We start from the raw sequence: 21,915 nt of genomic DNA, 5'->3' as shown, positions 1-21,915 counted from the left end.
ATAGACTTTAACCATTAAAGAATTGCATTGGCAATTAATAATATTTTCACAAAGAAAAATCTCAGCCCAGCTGGTGTCATCAGAAAGTTATACTAAACATTGAAATAATAAATAAATCTAGTTTTACACAAATTCTCCCAGAGACCTAAAATAGAAGTTTTACTCCCCTATTTATCTTATGAGACAAGCTTATGGCTAAAATCAAAACCTGACAGGAGTATTTTAAGAGAGGAATACTGTTGACCAACTTCATTATGAAAAAAGATTTAAAATCCAACAAAACATTAATGTGCCCAGGTTGGGATTATATTAGCAATGTGAAGTTGGTTTAAAACCAGGAAATCAGGGGCGCCCGGGTGGCTCAGTGGGTTAAAGCCTCTGCCTTCGGCTCGGGTCATGATCTCAGGGTCCTGGGATCGAGCCCCGCATCGGGCTCTCTGCTCAGCGGGGAGCCTGCTTCCTCCTCTCTCTCTCTGCCGCCTTGTGATCTCTGTCTGTCAAATAAATAAATAAAATCTTTAAAAAAAAAAAAAAGATTTAAAAAAAAAAAAAAAAAACCAGGAAATCAGTCAGGGCACCTGGCTGCCTCAGGCAGTGGAGCTTGTGGTTCTTGATCTCAGGATTGTGAGTTTGAGCTCCACATTAGGCATAGTGATTCCTGGAAACAAATGAACAGAACAAAACAAAACAAAAACCCATCCAATAACTAGGAAATCAATCAACAAATTCACTAGATAGACAGAATAAGGAGAACCACATATAATCATCTGAACAAATGTCAAAAAACTCTTGTAACAATTCAATATTCTTTGTAAAAAACATTTAGGGAACAAGACTATAAGGGATTTTTTTTAATGTGACAGAATAACTTCAAAAACTACAGCAATCATCATGCATAGTGGAGAATTATTAGCTTTTCCTCTGCAAATGACAAGAAAATCTTGTCCAGTAATATTATTTTTTTAAAAAGATTTATTTATTTAGAGAGCACAAGTGGTGGTGGGGGAGGGCAGAGGGAGAGGGACAATCTCAAGCAGACTTTGTGCTAAGTGTGGAGCCCCATGTGGAGCTCGATCTCTCAACCCTGAGATCATGACCTGAGCAGAAATCGAGAGTGGGAGGCTTAATGGACTGAGCCACCCAGGGAACCCCAGTAATATCACTTTTATAAAACATTGTACCAAATATGCTACCTAGTTCTATAAACAAGAAAAATAAATATTACAATAATTGGAAAAGAAAAAATAAAAGCTTATATGGTATGATTGCATAAGTAGAAAATCTATAAGAATTTACTGACACATTATTAGAATTAAATACCTAACTAAGGTTTCTTGATATAGAATTTATATAAATTGATTGTATTTCTATCTACCAACAGCTATTTTAAAAAAAGGAAATTTAACAAAATACAATTTACAAAAACATCAAAAAAGAACACCAAGTATCTATAAATAATTCTAATAAAAGGAATGCATGAGTTTTTTAAGATAGACATGATTCTTAAAAGTAGAAAAATAAAATTTATCAAATGAAATTAAAGATTAAAGAAAGCTTTAAAAATTAGAAAAATGAGCCATGTTCATTGATTGGGTAACCCAGCATTTAAATGATGTTAAGTTTCTCCAAACCGACCCAGAGAGTCAATATAATTACAATAAAGTCCCAATAAATTTTATTGTGAATATAAATTTTATATGGAAATGCATAAAGATTTTCAAGAAAATCTTGAAAGTAATTCTTAAGGAAGAGAAACAAAAAAGGAGAACTTGTTCTACCAGTTATCAAGTTCCATAATAAGGACGTAGTAATTAAAACTGTCAAGTTGGGAAATTAGCTCTTATTGGGTAGATGATATGACTCCTTGAGGTTTTAAGAGTGATAAATATATAACAGAAGCTGAATATATTTAATCAGAAAACCTTAAGAAATACCAAGGGGAGGGGGAAGCTATGGAGAGAAATAGCAGCAGCCTTCTGAAGCATTTGATGACAAGAGCAATCTCTTTTTACTAAATAAATCTCTGTTGTCACTATTCATACAGTATTTGTGATTCTCCATCTTTCCTTCCCCCTGCCCCTGCCACATCTGTAGTACAAAACTCTTAAGAATAAGGAAGACACTGTATGCTTTTGGGGGGGGGGGGTGTGAAACTGTATACTTTAAGCTTTTATTTAGATGTTACCATTTTCCCCCAATCTCATTCTGTTTTTCTCTTGAATTTTAGGTGGTCATTCACCTTTACTTATTTAGGGTCAGAAGCTTTCCATGTAGGACTTGACCCTGCTTGGGTTTGTCACCTTGTACTGAGTTAGCTTTCTGTCTTTCTATAATTATTTTAGCACTCAGAGGCATTCATCCTCTTTAATTTAATATGCATTCATTTATTTGTAAGTCTTGCTCTACCAGACTAAATGCTGACCTGAGAACTCATGTCTAGTAATGCACCTCAAGATCTCTGATCTTAGATAAGACCTCCTTGAGGCTGAAACCTATCTTGCAAAGTCCTAATCATAGCTTGCTTACTATGCTGCTTGTGTTCAATACAGGCTTTCATGCGTTGCAACAATGTTTAATCCTCCTAGGTCTTTAACTTCATTTAAATTCAACATTCTCCAATCTCCATCTAATTCAGGTAAGGAAGTACTACTTAAAGATATTTGTAGCCATTCTAAGAAATGATAAAATATTCATTGAAAGTATTTACAAGCAGGGTCATCTGGGTGGCTCAGCTGATTAAACAAGTGTCTGCCTTTGGCTCTGGTGTGATCCCAGGATCCTGGGATGGAGCACCCAACTGGGTTCCCTGCTCAGCAGGGAGTCTGCTCCCTCTCCCTCTGCCCTTCCCCTGACTTACGCTCTGTCTTTCGCTCACTCTCTCTCTCTCAAATAAAAAAAAATAAAGTACTTATGAACAAAGTCAAGTGCTTTGATTTCTACTGAATCATTTTAATACAGAAGCACAAATGACCTTATGATTTAATAACAATAATGTCATATTTATGCATAAATTAGGAGTTTACAAAGTACTTTTATATTTTTGATCTCTACAAAATCCTAAAAGGCAGGCAAACTGGTGTATGTTAAATATTTTCAATTTATAAATAGAGTTTTACATATTTAAGGGAATTTAACCAAACATATAAATAGGATTAAATGTTAAAAGGTCTCTAAAATGATTGTTAAAATTTCTTATTAATAAATTGAATAATAGCTGAATATATACTCCCAAAACTGAATTAACATCTATAAAACATTTTCTGCACACAAAATGTATATTTGGGGACATTTTAAAAAAAAGCTTACACTTACCAACTTGAAAATAAGCTTACAGAGTTAATATATTAAGTATTAGTATCATGAATATAAGATATATAAGTAAATTCTTTGGATTGGTAAGGGAAATAAATCATTAATTTTATGCCATCATTTAGTATAGCCCTAGTACATAGTGGGCATTCAGTTATTGCCTGTTAAGTAAATGAAAAGTACTCATTAAGTATTTAATTGTGTGGTTTAAGAATATAATATATAGAAATTCGAAGGAGGTGATAGTCATCATAGAAAGAACTAATAAATAAGGCTTCATGCAGATGGTACAACTTCAGAATTTCAAAGAAAAGAATTATCCATGTTCTCTGAAATTTTTATTAAATATTCTAAAAAGGAGCAAAAATACAGAGTAGGAAATAAAAATGCCTTATTTAAAAGATGGCAAAGAAATCAGCTTATCTGTGGGGAAATAAGGGCAAGTTGAGTGGGTAGATTCAGGTTATAAATAAAACTTAGAAGATTTTTTTCTAAAATACAGAAATTCATTTTTTAATATCTAATAATTTCTGTGCTTGTAATCCAACAAATTTCAAGAATTGTGGTAGCAAGTTTCAAAGATGGCCTCCAATGATCCTTGCTTCTTGGTATTCAAGCATTTGGGTGGAACATTCTCACACTTAATTAGGGCTGACTTGCCTGACTCATAGAATTCCGTGAAAGGGATGTTGTGTGATTTCCAGGGCCTAGGCAGTAAAAGACATTATGGCTTCTACCTCAGTCTCTCAGATTGCTTTCTCTGGGGGAAGCCAGCCATCATCGCACCGTGAGAAGAGTCAGGCGACACTGTGGAGAGACCTATTAGAGTAAAACTGACAGCCAGCATCAACTTGCCAGCAACGTGAATAAGCCACCTCACAAATGGATCTTCCAGACCCGTCACACCCTAAGCTGATTGCCACTCCAGCTGCAATCTCTGCAGACTGCTATCTTGTAAGAGACCCAGAGCCAGGATCGCTCAAACCTGCTCTCACGTCACTTGCCAGCAAAAATTGTGAGAGATAATGAACAACTGTTGTCAGACATGTGTTTAAGGATGGTTTGTTGCACAGCAATGTGTGGCTAATGTAAGGGCTATCATTCAAACTTGGAATATGTTCTAGTGTTTGATACAACTTTGATTGACATTCAGATCAGAAAGAACACCTTGTATCAAGGGAATTTTTCTAGATTTCAAGTTAAATTATTTTCTCTCAGGCTATATCCACACAGTACATGTTTAATTATACTGACTGAACTTATTTAACTGATCCATTATTACTTGCTCCATAAAGCAAAAAACATCTTTAGGATTATATGTCTTGCCTTATTACAGTCTTAAAGTTCAAAGCTTTAATTTACTGTTGAAGAACTGGTGCAGATAGAACAAGAATAATGCTTTATCACCTTGTTTATAATACTGAAATAATTATAGTAGCAATAAATTTTATAAGTAACATAATTTTTCTATAGTCCAACATAGATCATTTATTTTTTTGAAGATTTCATTTATTTATTTGAGAGAGAGAGAGAACACACAGAGGGAGAGGGAGAAACAGGCTCCCTGCTGAGCAGAGAGTTGGACATGGGGCTCAGTCCCCAGAACCCAAGTTGGTAACCTGAGCCGAAGGCAGACATTTAACCTACTGAGCCACCCAGGTGCCCCCCAACATAGACAATTTAAAAGTTATACACTGTAATTAATGGAAGTTATAATGTTATTTTCCTTGCAAATATATTTTACTAATGAAGTTGGCTTAGTTATCATTTGCACATCTTATATGAGAAATTGCTTATATGAGAATTGCTGTAATGAATTGTATTTGTCCATCTACATCTCTGAATATTGGTAAAATAATTGGTAAATTTTTTCATCTAGTGAAACCAGAAATTTTAAGGTGAAATTCTTTTCACTGTCATACACATATTGGAAAATAAGGTTAGAGATACAAGTGATATTACAGAAACAAATTCAGAAAGGATTAAATATAGCTTCAGACTTTTTTTCTCAGATTAAACAGTAAATCATTCCAACTCCTTTTTCTTCTCCTACTGGAATCCAATTTCCATCTTTACTCGCGTTAGTTCCTCTTCGTTGACGATTTTGCTCCTACTTGTTCAAAGCACAGAGATCAAATTGAATTAATGTTGTAATAAGGATCTAACACTATTGAGCAAAATAGCAGTTGTTACTTCTTAGTTATATAACCTGATCTATCACTACAGTTCCATTTGCAAGCATGAATTTAAGATAAAATATTTTATTAATTCATTCTTTTTTACTTGGAGTTTCCTTTGGCTTTACATCTTTTCTTTATACTATTCTATTAAATTTGCCTACTCTTTGCTTTTGCTCTTTTGTTGTTCACTTTCTATTTATTGCAACTCAACTTTATCTTATAAATAAACAATGATTTATCTAATTATTTTCATATCATTCATTTCTTTATTATTTAATCCAAAATACTAAAAATGCAGTTCAACATACTATCCTTTAAAAACTTGATTTGGATTATTTTTTAAAATGCTAAGGTCAGACTCATTTGAAATGTTGTACTAGTTTTGTTCATAAATTGATTCTATAGTTTGCCGCCTTATAGTTTGTCTAGTTTGTTGATGACAGTGTCATAGAAGACAAAAATCAGAAGCTTCTCTCAGGCCTAACTTGATTGCACTAGGCCTCTATGTAGGTCTATGGTGTTTAAGACATTACATCATTATTAATCACCAACTCAGCCTTTACTTTCTCCCTATATTATCAGTCCCTAAAACAATGCTGGCTTTAACCTGGTTTGACTTTGGTTCTTAAAAGCAGATGGGAGCAATGTAGGCTAGTATGAAGAGAAAAAAGGACAGAAAATAATTAGGGCTGACTTTCTGCTATATGGAAAAGCTATAATTTGTTGCATTTCAAGGAACTTTATGACTAATTAGGTGGCCTTAAGAAGTTTTCACCTAAAACAATATTTCCAGGGCATATAATGAATATAGCTGTCAATGCTTGAGATAATTTGGGGGATACATGTCAGAGAATTAAATAATTTGGACTCAAATCTCTATTGTACTTTTGGTTATCTCAGTGTATGCTTTGTGTTCTTAGATTTTTGTTATGGCCTAACACTAATATTTCACTTTTCAACACAGACTACGCAGGATCAAGCATGGGACCACCATAGTTAATGGTATCTTTATGGAATATGACTGTTTTTATGGTTTTTATTTTTCTGGTTAATGATAAGAGATTGTATTCTTCTTTTGTGATACCCTTATAATATTTCTTTTTAAAAACTGGATTAAATTTTTAAAAGTGATTTTACCTTTAAGTAAAAGAATAAGGTAGAATAAAGTAATAGAATAAAGTAGAGTAAAGCATGTGAAGAAACTCACAAAGGTGGTACAGGAGTGGATGAAATTTTGGACACACTTTCCTGGAAATTAAACGTCAGGAGAGAGCTCAAGCCAACTTTGGGATTTTCTTCACTGTCTATTTTTTCCTTGCTAGTAGGTTAAAATGAACAAGGGTTCTGAGGACACTCTGATAGTTGGTTAGTGACTCTTCTGAACTTAACAAAAACATTTTATCTCAACCTTTGTCACCAGGAGAATACGGAGAATGTGTTTTCAAATGTTATAGAAGTCCCTCTGGAGGTAAGAAAAAATGCCAAGAACATAGAGAAAATGCCCCACAAATTATTCTCAGATTTTGAAGTGACCCTATATCAGGAAAAATATCATAAATTCAAATTTATTCACTATTCAACAGTACTGAGTTTACATAAGAGCAGAGATATGTTTACAACTAGTAACAAAGTATAAGAAATAATGATTTGCCATTAAATGGAGAAAATTTATTTCAATATGAAGTCTCAACAATGAGTCATATGTTCACTATAAAATCAACCCAAGATTTTGCTTTCTAGTTTTAGGCAGTAGTACTTCTATTTAAATGACAGTAGTACTCCTATTTAAAATGATAGAATAATTACAATATTTTGAAAATTCTGGCTATTCAGGAAAAATTTATTCACATTTGTCATTTAATTAACATTTAATAAGGGCTTGTTAAATACTATACTAGTAGTTGAAGATACACAGATAACTGTTAATGCTATTGACTAGAATTGCTTGAAAATTTATCATTCTGGAATATTTTATGTAATGATTCTAAACTAATAACCATGTTTATACAGAGTACCGTATTTCTTAGGAATTCTCAATATAAGAAACCAATTATATATTGATAATAATGTGAAATTACACCTATTGGTTTTCCCTTATTAATATTTCTGTTACTTTGTCAGGAAAGTAAATTTAATTGTTTTGGCATGAATTTGTCATCAAAACCAGGGGGGAAAAAAGCAGTTTACAGGTAAATGTCAACTGTGATCTAATGTTAGCCTTCACCTTAGGAAATACTCTTTTTTTGCTCAAAATTGCTAATTATTGATGCTGCATTGAAATCTTTTTTCTGTAGAGTCTATTTTTTCTGATAATCTCTCCTTCCACCTGTGAAGCAAACAATTTAGGACCTACTCTGTCTGGAAGGATTTTCTATAGAACAAATTTATGATTATCCTCTTCTCAATAAATGCGCTGTCATAATCATGAATTAGCAAATCTGATTCTTATTCTAGTAAACAGCATTTAATAAAATAAGGAAATCATTTTCTGTAACTCAGGCGTCACCTGGGTGTCACCACGCTCAGATTCAACTTTAATGTAAAACCTTTAAAGTAAAACCATGTTCAGATTCGACATATTCTCTCCTCTGGGTACAAGCCCAATGCCCCACATTTCTGCAAATCCTTCATGTCAGGAGAAGGAGTAGGTTCTCATGCTCCCACCTTTCTTTCCTACCTCCTGCATCCCCCAAATCAGGTACAACGTTTGGTTTCTTATGACCTTTTCTTTAACTCCACTTTGGCAAAATCCAAAGGACAGTCCCCCTTTCTTTCATGCATGCCCTGAAATATCTACTTAACTGAAGTCTTGATGGGTAATTGCAGACTTTGTGCGTAGTAGCTGATATTACTGAAAGGCCAGGTTTTACGTAAGAGCCATGCAAAGTTAAGAGAGTATTAGGTATCCTTGGTCTGAAAAATTCCTTTGGACACTTTGCCTTCTTCCTTGGCTTTTTCTCTTTCCTCTTCCCCCATGTCTTTCTCTTACTGTTAGGGGTAAAACACTGAGTTCATTTGGCAGAGCAATTCAGTTCTCTCCAAACCTTTCTCTCACATCTATTATAGTTCTGAACATCCTTTTGAATTTCCAAAATTGCCTCTTCCACAGGTATGCCTGACAATTTGTTTTTAGCTAAGAGCAAGTTTTCTATCCTAGTTTCTGTCTTTGCATTCTAGGAAGGATCTTGGAGTAGCTCATTATTCTAGGTGAAGTTGGACAATATCATACAATGGGGCACTACTTTTAAATAATGAGGTAAATTTGAGTAATTGAGAAGTAAAAGTATTATAATTTACTTCTTGTTCTCCTTTACTTTATATACGGATTTTTTTTTCTCCTGATGTCGCAGAGCAGACACTTCCCAACCAGGCTTTGAGAGCATATTCTGGAAATGTGTCTGTTGCCTACTATTAAATATAAAAATCTGTTGCAATGTTCAGTGTAGGCTCCTTCTTTTTCCAAAGGCTGCATCTGTCCCACAACATGCAGAGTTATTTTTAAATGTGTTCTATTTAATTAACCCACCACAAGTAACTCCTTTGTTGACGTCCTAATGAAATGTTCAAAATATTATTTTGGAAAATATACCATATAAAAGCTAGATCCTGAAATCGGAAAGTGGATACTTTGACTACTTTCCTGTTCTTATATAAATACATGATGGACTCCTACTGGGTGTGTGGTTCAAAACAGTTTTTCCATCTCCAATGTGGAGAAACTGTGGGGAGACAGATTCAGAGGAAGCAAAGATATGCTTTTGTTCTAGCACTCAGAATTGGCATATGCTAGAACCAAAAGGGCTCTAAGTCCCCGGCTCTGTCGGTCTTTGCTTGTTTGTTTCTAATTAATAAGTATGAGTCATACATATTTGAAAAGTGTCCCTAACTTTGTATTGCAGTGGATAAGACAAGATTTCAAATTCTGGCTGTTTTATGATGCCTTTGATGCCTTCAGCCAAATTAAAAAAATTTTACTGTTATGAGATACTTAGATCCACAAAGAAGTGGTCCTCAAACTTTTTGAAAAGAAACACCTTATTTACATGGGAAAATTGCAAACTCCCCTCCCAGTAGGTTAATATTTGCACCCACTATTTGAGGGAGCAGAGTGCTGCTAAATACTAAGCAACTATTTAAAATTTGTATTTTATTAATAACAATATAAATTATATGTGTGATTCATCTTTTTCAATACACAGACAATAATTAGTGTGAATACAGATTTTTAAAGTTTTTATTTTATCTTAATTCCAGTGTAGTCAACATGCAGTGTTATGTAAGTTTGGGGTATACAATATAGTATTGTACAATAAAATATGTAATTGACGTACTTGCATACTTCAGCTGGTACTCGTGTGAGACTTAGTGATCCCCGCCAGAAACTCTGCAGATCCCAATAATGCCATGCCCACAGCATGGTAACAACCATGTGCCTAAGGACTACAGCATGAAAACCTCTTTCTTCTACTACATGAAACCAACTTTCCAATTTTCTTTTTTCTATCCTGCAAGCTTTCTGTTCTGCTACTTATAATCAGGTTCTCATTAGAAAATGAGAATAATGAAAAAATAATTTATAAAGTCTGGCAAAGTGGTTGTCAAAGTTAGGACATAATTGGGAAAATGTGGTTATGATTTAGGGAAGAGCTTCAGCTTTTTCAGACTGTTCTAGCACGAACCTGCTGACTGTGTAGGACATGGCCCTGTAAGCAGTTAATCAAGTATTTAGGGGCAGTGGAAGTCAGAAACATAATTTATCTGACCTAATGGTAGAACTCTAAAAGGTGCTTCATTTCACTGAGTTTTTTTATTAGAATAAATTCAAGCGTAACCTAGCTATTAACTGCACCTCTCACCTTTTGAGGCGTATCAGTGGTTTGATCTGTACAGAAACCATATAGAGTAAGCTTCCAAAATTTTGAAAACTGGGGCTAAAGAGATGAAGCTATTTGCAGAAAGTCACATCACTGGTCAGTGGTGGGGCCTGGATTGGACAACATGGCCCCAGAACCCTGCTGTTATGACTCCAGACACTACACAGCCCCTTGCTTTATAACCTCGCTAAGAAATTATTTTCCTTTATTTAGTGTCTTTTCTTACATTCATATGAGGATACTGGATATATATATTAAAAAATATCTTGATGTGAATAAAATTAAGAGGGCAAAATAGTTTTTTAATATGACTAGGGTAATGAGTGATTTTTGCTAAGTGAGACCAAACAAAAATATATTTACAATAATACGGTGACTTTACCCCTAAACAAGAAAATAAACATTTATTTATATAACATCACCCTAAATCCAGGATAAGTAACAAATAACATGAAAAAGACACTAAAAAAGTCACAGCTTCAAAAGCTGTTCAAAAATTTTCTGTGTAATTTGCTATTACAATAAAAGTTGACTTTCTTCCTTTTTAATTTTTTAGTAAAATTTTTTCACCCTAATGCTGTAGTCACGGGCAAGATAAGATCAAACTTTGAGCTAAGAGATTTTGTTTTGATTTGATTTATTTAATAATCACTTATGGATCAGCCAAAAACAGATGAAATACTACTGATGATCACTGTTTTTTTTTACTTTTAGTATTTTACAAATGTTCATTAGTTGCACTTATTTTCATAACAATTATCAATAATATTAGAGAAAAATTAGGTACTCTAAAGTCATTAAAGTAGTGGCATAACAGTACCACAACTGCAAACGTGAACTTACAGTTCTGGGATTCTAGCTAACATTGAGGAAAAGAACATGATAAAGGGATTAGAATATCTGAGTTTAGGGAAGTCTCTAAACCTTCTAACTCTGCATCTTGATAAGTCTCAGTCACTTACCAGGACCTCAGTTTCTTCATCTATAAAGTGTAGGTAACACTTGTGTCTATTCAACTGTTTCACAAAATTGTTGTTAAAATCAACTGATGTAATAAAAAATAATTGTTACATGAGTTTGTGTCCTTGGGATATCTATCATTTAAAGGCATGGGGTTTTTTGGGTTTTTTTGTTTTTTTGGTTGTTTTTTTGTTTGTTTGTTTTTGGTCCTAGGGCGCCTGGGTGGTTTAGTTGGTTGGCTAAGTATCTGCCTTCAGCTCAGGTTCATGATCCCAGGGTCCTGGGATCAAGTCTCCCATCGGGCTCCCTGCTCAGAAGGAAGCCAGCTTCTCCCTCTGCCCCTCCTCCCTGTCTCATGCTTGCACTTGCTCTCCCTCTCTCCTTCTCTCTCTCTGAAATAAATAAATAAAATCTTTAAAAAGTATATTTTAAAGTTGTTTTGTACCTTCAAGCAACTCTCCTCAGGGCAAGAAAAGATTGACTTTTCATAAAAGAGAAATAGCTCTTTTATTATTTTATTTTACCCCTTTGTAACTAAAAGTATTGTTTCTCAGCTGATAACAAACTAAACAGCATTTTAAATCAGCCAGAGAGTTTTTCTTTACATTTAGAGAAGACAAAAATTAAAGTAGATGGAATTATTAATGAGATATCTAAAATTTAGCTAAATACCGTTTTCTGGCTTCAAATGCAATACTGCAGTCAATTTTTGGAAATACAGTTGTCACTAATCAAATATAGACCTGAATGTGTGTGCTCACACACACACACACACACACACACACACATTGGTGAGAGGGAGTTGACTACTTTATTTGCTATGGGCTCTACTCATTCATGTAGGAATTAATTCACCTATACAAAATATTTCTTCTTACGCTTGCTCTTCTATGTTGAAAAGAAAATTCCGAAACAAAATATTCCCAATGCCTATTTCAAAGTTTGTCTTTCACATTTCCCTCTAGTTCTGGGTAGACCAACACCCTAAAGGGGACTACATTTAGTCCAGGTAACATTATCAGACTGCAAATGAATGTAGTCACTGTTGCCTCTTGAAATACAGAATTCCCTTTTGGGCTCAGATTTCTCCCTGGTAGCATAAAGCCATTGTGTATGACTGCTAAAGTACAAGTTTCCACTAGGTATATAGAAATGCAACTTACACTTAATGATTTGCCATAATGGATATTTACATAGCAACTTCATCTTAGAGGCAATACAATTTTATTGTTGAAGTGAAGTTGTTCAACAGACACTTTTTATAAAGAGGAAACTGAGAAGCAGAGAGGTAGAGTGGCTCACACCACATTACACGGTCAGCTAATGTCAGAATTGCCAGGTTTGGGTCTTGCTTCCATCTCCTGTCATGTCATTTCATGGGTATAAGTTAAAATTCTAAATGAACGTGATCTGCTGGTCAACAGTGTCTAGTGAGACCTTCCCTTCTGAGAAAAAACCCTCAGGAGAGCCTATCCTTAAGACCCAAGATCTCAAGTGACTACATTCTACATTCAGAGGAAAGTTGGAGGTGCCATTAGAGAGAGAACAGAGAATGCTCTCCTTTATTATCACTGCCCCTCCCTGGAGCCCAGAGAAGGGACAGGGTAGTGCTGTTCCTCCCAGGACTGAAAGGGCCCCCTCAAATTCATCCTCTTCCTGAAGTCATGAGATGGGCCCAGGAGACTTGCTTGTGAAGTCTGCTGGTGCCTACAAGAATGCGTGAAGCCTAAGCATCTTGTTTCTTTGGAAGATGTTTTTTTTTGATCTGCGAAACCACAGTTCCTCTCTGGCCCGAGTTTACAGCCCCAAGAGAGGGCCGGTGCGACGAATGTCTAAAAGTCTGAGAGTACGGCCAGGTTGTTCCTTTTCTGTCCTACTCCCACCCCTATAAATATTAAATACAACCTTTGTCTTTTTATGCCTCGAGAAGTTGAAACTCTTAAAACCCAAAGCGCGCTTATAATGGAGTCCACAATCTAAAATATCTCCTTGTTATGGATGATTTTTTAAAAAATCACAGTTATTTTTGTGAAGGCAAATAACTGCACTGCCCTGTCATTTCCAGCCTGACATCTGTATGAGTAAAGGAAATTTGCCTTGTACACTTCCATCCATTCGTGAGCCAAAATATCTTGAGTTCTCAGGTCCGTTTTGTAGATATTGTTGTTTTCTGTTTAAGAAACTCACCAATGTGATGCTGCCTTCCTGTTCTCCCCAGAGGGGCCAGGTGGCTGAGACACCTGTCCACCTGCTTGGAGCCTGCCAGGCTTGGCTCTCCCTCCCCCCCTCACAGATGGCTGGCAACCTGAGGAGATTCCTCTTTCGGGCACAGCTTTCTCCCTCTTATCTGAATATTTTCCTCACTGTGAGAGATGGATTTTCTTCTTTCTTATCTCCCTAAATCATTCCACCTAGGAAATGTGAGCATTTTCAAAACTTAGGTGTTTGCTATAGTATTTTGTGAGTCTTAATTGAAAATTTACTTCCAGTTTAAAACCTTTCTTTCAAGAGCTACCTCTATCTATCTCTAGCATCTCCATTGGGAGATGGAGAGAAGAAGTGAGTTGGGGGAAATCAGAGGAGGAGAAAAACCATTAGAGACCGTGGACTCTGAGAAACAAAGTGAGGGTTTGGGGGGGCGTGGGCAGGTGAGCCTGGTGGTGGGTATAATGGAGGGCATGTTTTCACTGAAAATAGGATTTTCCAATTTTCCTCTCCCAAAAGAATGTCCCCTTTCAAGGCCTCATGTTATATGGCTTCTGTTTTACTTAGCACTGTTGACTTTCTTCTTTTTGAATATCCTTTCTTTCTTTTCTTCCATGAAAAATTTTTTCCCTTGATGTGTTCAATTATCTGAATACTCTTGAAATCTCTTCCCCCAAGAAAGTAATTCTGATTATTCCTGACACATCACCTTATTTTGACTTCACTTAACATTGTACAGAACCAGCTATGCCTAGTATTAATGAGCACCAATTTATATGCTCCATTAGCATAATCTTATGGTTGTTTCACATATGCATAGCTTGAGTATCAACATAAACTTTAAGTTCCTCTGGGAAAAATATGGTTTTCTATTTTTGCTTAGCTCCTAATGAAATAGGTGCTCAGGGTGCTTGCGTGGTTCTGTCAGTGAAGCATCTGGTTTCAGCTCAGGTCATGATCCCAGGGTGCTGGGATCAAGTCCCCTGTCAGATTCCCTTCTCAGCGGGGAGCCAGCTTCTCCCTATTTGTCAGACAGCCACTCCCCCTGCTTGTGCTCTCACGCTCTCTCTCTCTCTCTCTAATAAATAAATAAATAAAATCTTAAAAAGAAAAGATGCTCAATAAATGTTTATTGAGGTGAACAGTGCATTGGTTAGTGAGCCACTTACGCATTTTAACATAGGATATTATGAAATTCTGGGACAGTGCAAATAGAAGAAATCATCAAAGACACATCATCACATAATTGTTATTTTATTTTAATTGATAAAAATTAACTGTATTTAATTTGGTTGGCAATAAACCAAGGTAAATTTTGCTATGATAGAAGAGAAGGCTCGCTGATGAGATATTGATAATCAAAAGGAGTTGGAGTTAATGTCTTGTCCTTCATGAAGGTGCTGTTTTGATGGGAATATAGCAAGTAGTACTGTATTATATTTATTTATGTGTTTGTCTCTTTCATTATATTCATATATAAATATATTTTATTTTTATATCAATTTGCAGTATATTTTTATATACTTTCTATATATTTTAATATATATATTTTTTGATCAGTGAGGAAAAATTGAAATTTTCAATTTAAACTTCACTAAAAGTTATTTATTAACAAAGAAGATAATAGGGTATCAGTTGAACAAGATTATTATACTAACAACTACTGACAAATTACTATAAAAAAGGCCCTCTCACCATTTATAACACCCCAATTTATGCATTATCATCACATCCAAATTTAAGATGTGAATCTATGTTCATTACAAACTGTGATGTATAGGGGATAAGCATCCACAAATGATAACTGAACAATTGATAGTTATTTTATTTCAACATAAAATCTATATAAAGTTTTTAAAAGTTTGAGGAAGTGGAAATGTATAAGAGGTGGCCTATATGAAGACAACATGAATTAGTGGGAATAATAAAGGCTGTGATCACCAAGACAGCATGGTACTGGCACAAAAGGAGACACATAGACCAGTGTAACAGAGTAGAGAGCCCAGATATGGACCTGCAACTCTTGGGTCAACTAATCTTCAACAAAGCAGGAAAAAATATCCAGTGGAAAAAAGACAGTCTCTTCAACAAATGGTGCTGGGAAAACTGGACATCTATGTGTAGAAGAAAGAAACTTGACCATTCTTTACATCATACACAAAGATAAACCCGAAATGGATAAAAAACCTTAATGTGAGGCAAGAATCTATCAAAACCCTAGAGGAGAACGTAGGCAGTAACCTCTTCGACACTGGCCACAGCAACTTTTTTCAAGATATGTCTCCAAAGGCAAAGGAAACAAAAGTGAAAATGAATAAAGATCAAAAGCTTCTGCACAGCAAAGGAAAGAGTCAACAAAACAAAGAGGCAACACACGGAATGGGAGAAGATATTTACAAATGACACTACAGACAAATGGCTGATATCCAAGGTCTATAAAGAACACCTCAAACTCAGCACACACAAAACAGTCATTTCAAAAAAAATGTGCAGAAGACATGAACAGACTTCTCTAATGAAGACATACAAATGGCTAACAGACGCATGAAAAAATGTTCATTATCATTAGCCATCAGGGAGATTCAAATCAAAACCACATGGAGATACCACCTTACACCAGTTAGAATGGCCAAAATTAACAAGACAGTGAACAACAAGTGTTGAAGAGGGTATGGAGAAAGGGGAACCCTCTTACACTGTTGGTGGGAATGCAAGTTGGTGTAGCCACTTTGGAAAACAGTGTGGAGATTCCTTAAGAGATTAAAAATAGATCTACCTTATGACCCTGCAATTGCACTACTGGGTATTTACCCCAAAGATACAGATGTAGTGAAAAGAAGGGCCATCTGTACCCCAATGTTCACAGCAGCAATGGCCACAGTCACCAAACTGTGGAAAGAGCCAAGATGCCCTTCAATGGACGAATGGATAAAGAAGATATGGTTCATATATACAATGGAGTATTATGCCTCCATCAGAAAGGATGAATACCCAACATTTATATCAACATGGATGGGACTGGAAGAGATTATGGTGAGTGAAATAAGTCAAGCAGGGAGAGTCAAGTATCATATGGTTTCACTTACTTGTGGAGCATAAGGAATAACATGGAAGACATTGAGAGATGGAGAAGAGAAGTGAGTTAGGGGAAATTGGAGGGATAGACAAACCATGAGAGACTGTGGACTCTGAGAAACAAACTGAGGGTTTTGGGGTAGTGGAGGGGTGAGCCTGGTGGTGGGTATTATGGAGTGCACATATTGCATGGAGCACTGGGTGTGGTGCATAAACAATGAGTTTTGGAACACTGAAAAAAATTTTTAAAAAATAAGATATTGAAATTCAAAATTACTTACTTTGTCTTTAATTCCATAGATTAGTTCATCTAGGTTATGAAATTATTACCTACTAATGGTACTGTGAGGTTTATAAGACCATTTAGTAACTAACATTTTCTATATACACTATGTATTTCCAAAGAAATCACTCTTTTATTTCTTTAAAGAGCTTAAAATTTCTTCTAAGATTTTTGTTTATGGTTAAAACTCACAAAGTAAATATTTATTCCTATAGTTCAAAGGGAAACTTAAGCATTGCTTCTGTCAGAAGTGTATTCCACATGCCCAAATAGAATTGGGGAAAAAAAAAAGATTTTTCTATATTACATAATACAGAGTGTTCATTTAGGAATTAAAGCACCTTTTTTAGTAATGTGTATTATGATCTTTTGAAACTAACTTAAACTCATACATTTTCTAAGATATAAAATGTTGGGATTCTGTTACAGTGGGATATTTTTTACTGTTCTTTTTAGGTCTCAAGTTTTATAATTCTAACTTATTGTCATTCAGTATTCATGTTGATCTAGAGAAACCAAGACCTATCCTCTCTAGTAGTGGTTTTCTAGGGGACCGTAAATGTAGACTTGGTAGGGGAAAAGATAATTGGAGATCTAGCTTCTCATTATGAGGATGGATGAAACTCTAACTTCTAGAGACCACTTGGGAGTTACTTAGAAATGTAATTACAAAGCATCTCAAGAAGATTGGAGTAGATGACCTAATCATTTGAAAAAAGAAAAAAATATGATAGTTGGTTTTTCAGCCATATGCTGAATTTTCAAAGTTCTCGTGATTTCTGTAATTAAAATAGTTACTATTTTTTTTTTAAATCCCAATCTTGCTTCATCCTTTCGAAGCATAGGAAACTAAGTGTCATAGTATCTCTTGTGCTCTCTCAGCTGGTGTCTGGGTATAGGGTGGAATCAGGACAAAATGCCATCTGTTTCTCTTACAACATCCTAAGAGTAGCACTATCTGGCTGGGCATAAACAAAGATGTGAAACACAGGTCTCCTTGTTAAATTTCTCTCCAAGTACTTTGGAGATAAAGGAAAGTGAAATGCTACCTCATTATGTCTTGTAATGAGAAAATATTTCAGAATAATCCATTTTCCTCAATAGTTTATTAAGAGATCAAATCAGACCTAAAAGAAATTTATAGAAAATGCCGTAAAAACATAACCGATGATTACGTGCATCATAGTCAATAAAACCTTCAACAGCGGTAGTTAGAATAATTCTTTCCCACTGTAGAGTAAGAGAATGTTTCTATTTCTAGAATTTCCCAACTGAGTAAATCTCTTATTTTTATTTTTCAAACATAGATAGCTGTAATAGATTGGAAATTGCCTTCAGAGATTTAAGTCTAAACATTTTACGGATGTTTATGGATGGACACATTTTATATGTGTATATATGTAATGTATATGACAAAATGATAGTATGTTTCAAGAAAAAAAAAAAAACAGTGAGGTATTTTGTCTGTTTGCTCATTCTAGGTACATGAGGGCAAAACATCAGTGTATCTAGTCACTTCTACCCCTTTAATATCATACCCCTTCAAAGGCAGAGAGCAGGCAGAGCAGGAGGATGTGGCTTTGCATGGAACCAACTTCCCATAGCAAAATCTGTGGTGGTTAAGAGTATCTTCTCTGGATTCCAAGGGGCCTGAATTAAAATTCCAGCTGTGTTACTTCCCACTGCATAATGCGGGCAAGTTGTTTTATCTTTTTTGAGCCCCAGTGTCTTCATCTGTACAATGATGAATGATATGAGTATGGGCATCATGGTTTCTTCTTAGAATTAAAGGAGCTAATTTACAGAAAATGTTTACATGGACCTGGCACACACTGACACTCAGTATTTTCAGGGTTGGTTTGTCAGTCCTTGCCGAAGGAGGTCATTCTCTCTGATGGACAATCTGAAGAACTATTAATGGAGACATTAATGAGCGCTACTGGATTAAGATTTTACTCAGGGAAATCAGTGACCAAATGTGTAGCAGTCTGGTGAGGACAAGCCTTGCAGTACATCTCAATCTTACCTCACCAGCCATTAAAAATGTGCCTGCTTCACCTGGGTGGCTCAGTTGATTAACCGTCTGCCTTTGGCTCACGTCATGATCTCAGGGTCCTAGGATTGAGCCCTGCATTGGGCTCCCTGCTCCCTGGGGAGTCTGTTTCTCTCTTTTCCTCTGCTCCTCCCCCTTGCTCACATTTTCTCTCTCTCTCAAATATGTACATAAAATCTTCAAAAAATTTTTTTTAATTTTTAAATTTTTAAATTAAAAAAATTTTTTTAGATTTTTTAGATTTTGTTTACTTACTTACTTACCCAGCGAGAGAAGGAACAGAAGCAGGGAGAGTGGGGGAGCAAGAAGCAGGCTTCCCGCTGAGCAGGAGCCTGATGCAGGGCTCAATCCCAGGATCCTGGGATCATGACCTGATACTAAGGCAGATGCTTAACAACCGAGACACCCGGTCACCCCTAAAAAAAATTTTTTTAATTAAAAATGTGACTACTTGTAGCTGGCCACAAATCACTTTATAGATGTGAACTCACTGATCTCATGTGATGACTTCAAGAGGTCAGAGACATCGGTAAACATAAAAATGGGGACTAGCTGTTCAGTTCAGCTGGTATCCTTTCATTCTCCACTGCACCTGCTTCCCCATCATTTTTCCTACAGTAGAATTTCTATTTGGTCACTCTCCAGGGCTCTCCACTGACTTGTTAATAAAGTCCCAAGTCCCTGGTTTGGTGTTCAAGGTCCTTTATGATCTAGCCTCCAGTATTTTGCCAGACAAGGCCTTCTATGTACTTTCATAGCTTAGAGCAATCCAGCCAACCACAACTGTTTTCAATTCTCTCAATTACCTCTCACTTCCCCTCTAGACCTTTGACCATGCCTCTTCCTCTAGCCATGTGGACATGCTACTTACTCTTCAAACTCTAGCTCCTAAGTCCACTCTTCAGAAAGGAGTCCTTGTTCATGCCAGCAGGGTGGTCATCCTTTATCTTGTAAACTCTTGCCCAATTTTTTGTCCAGTAAAATTTTTAGGCAGAATCACAATAGGAAACATATTTTGCATGGACGCATGTTTTACTCAAATACACATATACACAAACACGTGCATGTGAACTTCATGAAACAATACTTACCCTCATTATTTGCAGTATCCCTCTAATGTTTCTTTTCTCTTTCATTTGGCCAAAGTTCTGACTGCAGTCCACTAACTAGATCTTAATTACTCTTTACTTGTACCATAAACTGCAGTTTGAAAAACAGTGATCCACCTGCCCCACACAGAATAACTTTGTTATTTATTGTGTATAGGCATTGTGTTCCTTACCAGACTGAGAGATACTCACAGGTGACACCATGTAGTACGATATAGAGTCTTTCACTAGATCTAATCATGCCTTTCACATTAGTTGCCCAGTAAGTGTTTGTGGAAGAGAAAAAGGAAAAAAGGGCGGGCGGAAGGGACGAAGGGAAGAAAGAAATAAGAAAAAAAGTCTTTGAAGATATCGATTATACCCAGAAATTGAGGTTGTTACTATATAACTAGTCAGCAGATAGGGATCATTTAAGTTATTTATAGGTGATTTTTCCAGTCAAAGTGGTATGTGCTTCTTGGAATAAATTTCTTCAACTTCAGTTTAAACTGAGAAATCAGTGTTACATCACAAACTCTGGGGTGAAAAGAAGGATAGTGAGAAAAAAATGACTAATACAGAAAAGATAACATCATGCATGCTTGCTGTGTTCCTTCTCCCTGCTAGGGGGAGTCGGGGGGTAGTGGTGAGAACAAGGGTGTGAAGTGTATCCAGAGGTGAAAAAAGCTTTTGATTTCTGTAAAGCCTGTGAAAAGGCACTCTGTCACTCCTGAATGTGCTGAACACATCCATATGTATTGAATACATCAACCCATTTCCCTATACTGCCTATAAACAAAGTCAGTGCTAAGTGCTAGCACATCCAAGCACCACAAGTCTATAAAATGAAACAGGAAGTATGCTCTGTCTCCTCACATCTGAAATATTGCTTTTCCCTGGTGTGGAAGAATATTGTTTTTTTCCAGATTCAAACAGGAAAATGTTGGATAAAATTTTAAATTTGAAAAGTTATACTAATGACATGTATTTACTTTAACGACATATCCAGTTTGACTGGGATCAAGTCACAAGTCTTTGTCGCTCAAAGTCCATCCTCTTAACTAACATGCTATACTATATATATTCTCTACGGATGAAGTAACAACATGAACACAATGCCTTCCATGGGCATGAATACATTGTCCAAGTCCTTTGCACACGTTTGTTTGTTATTTTTTGATCTTCGATACAACAGTGAGTATATAGAGACAAGATCAACAAACACAAAATTAAAAGGGTTCTATAAAAGTTAGTAAATTCAGTAATATTATGTAAAACAAATATTTCCATAAATCACTGAGAATTAAGTCCTATATACTTCACTTTGAAAAAATAATAATATTTTAAGATGAGTTTTAAAAATTATTAAATACTTTCTATTGTCAAAGAAGTATTATCAAAAATAAACATATAAGAACAAAACAATGTATCACCTTCATTTTGGTGCCTTTGATTGTTACAATTTAGAGAACTAAATTATTTGAAAATGCATATTTATGGTGGTTCCATTGCCAAGAATTTAGACATGTTGCAATGTTGAATTTCTTTAAAATTTATTGAATTTCTTAAAAAGTTAAAAAATAAGAGTTGTTGTCTTCCTTTGGCATATATGTAGAGAGAGAAAGGAGGGAGAAATCCTTTATATCAAGAAGAGAAGTACTAATACTGAAATTTTACTGCTTAATAATTTCAATGTGCTATGAAAATATTTAGCAAAACATCCACAGTCCAGAGAACGTCCATTTAATTATTTCATCTGACAATGTTTGTTTGGTTGGCTTAAAAATATTGTTAAATTTCAAATTTTTACTTGTATTTCTCCCTAGTTTTGTCAGCTATAATTTTGTTTCAGAGCTATGGACTGTTCCTGACGGCTATCTTGAAAATT

General features: G+C 35.4%; 1 protein-coding gene across 2 annotated transcripts in view; it reads left to right on the top strand.

Annotated features, from left to right (window-relative positions):
• EMCN (endomucin) overlaps positions 1–21,915 on the top strand; it is a 102,663-nt gene that overhangs the window by 13,022 nt on the left and 67,726 nt on the right. The window lies entirely within an intron of this gene.

This window comes from Martes martes, assembly GCF_963455335.1.
Source record: "Martes martes genome assembly, chromosome: 2".
NCBI lineage: Eukaryota > Metazoa > Chordata > Mammalia > Carnivora > Mustelidae > Martes > Martes martes.
Note: the sequence above shows the minus strand (reverse complement) of the source record. Positions and strands in the feature narration are given on the sequence as shown.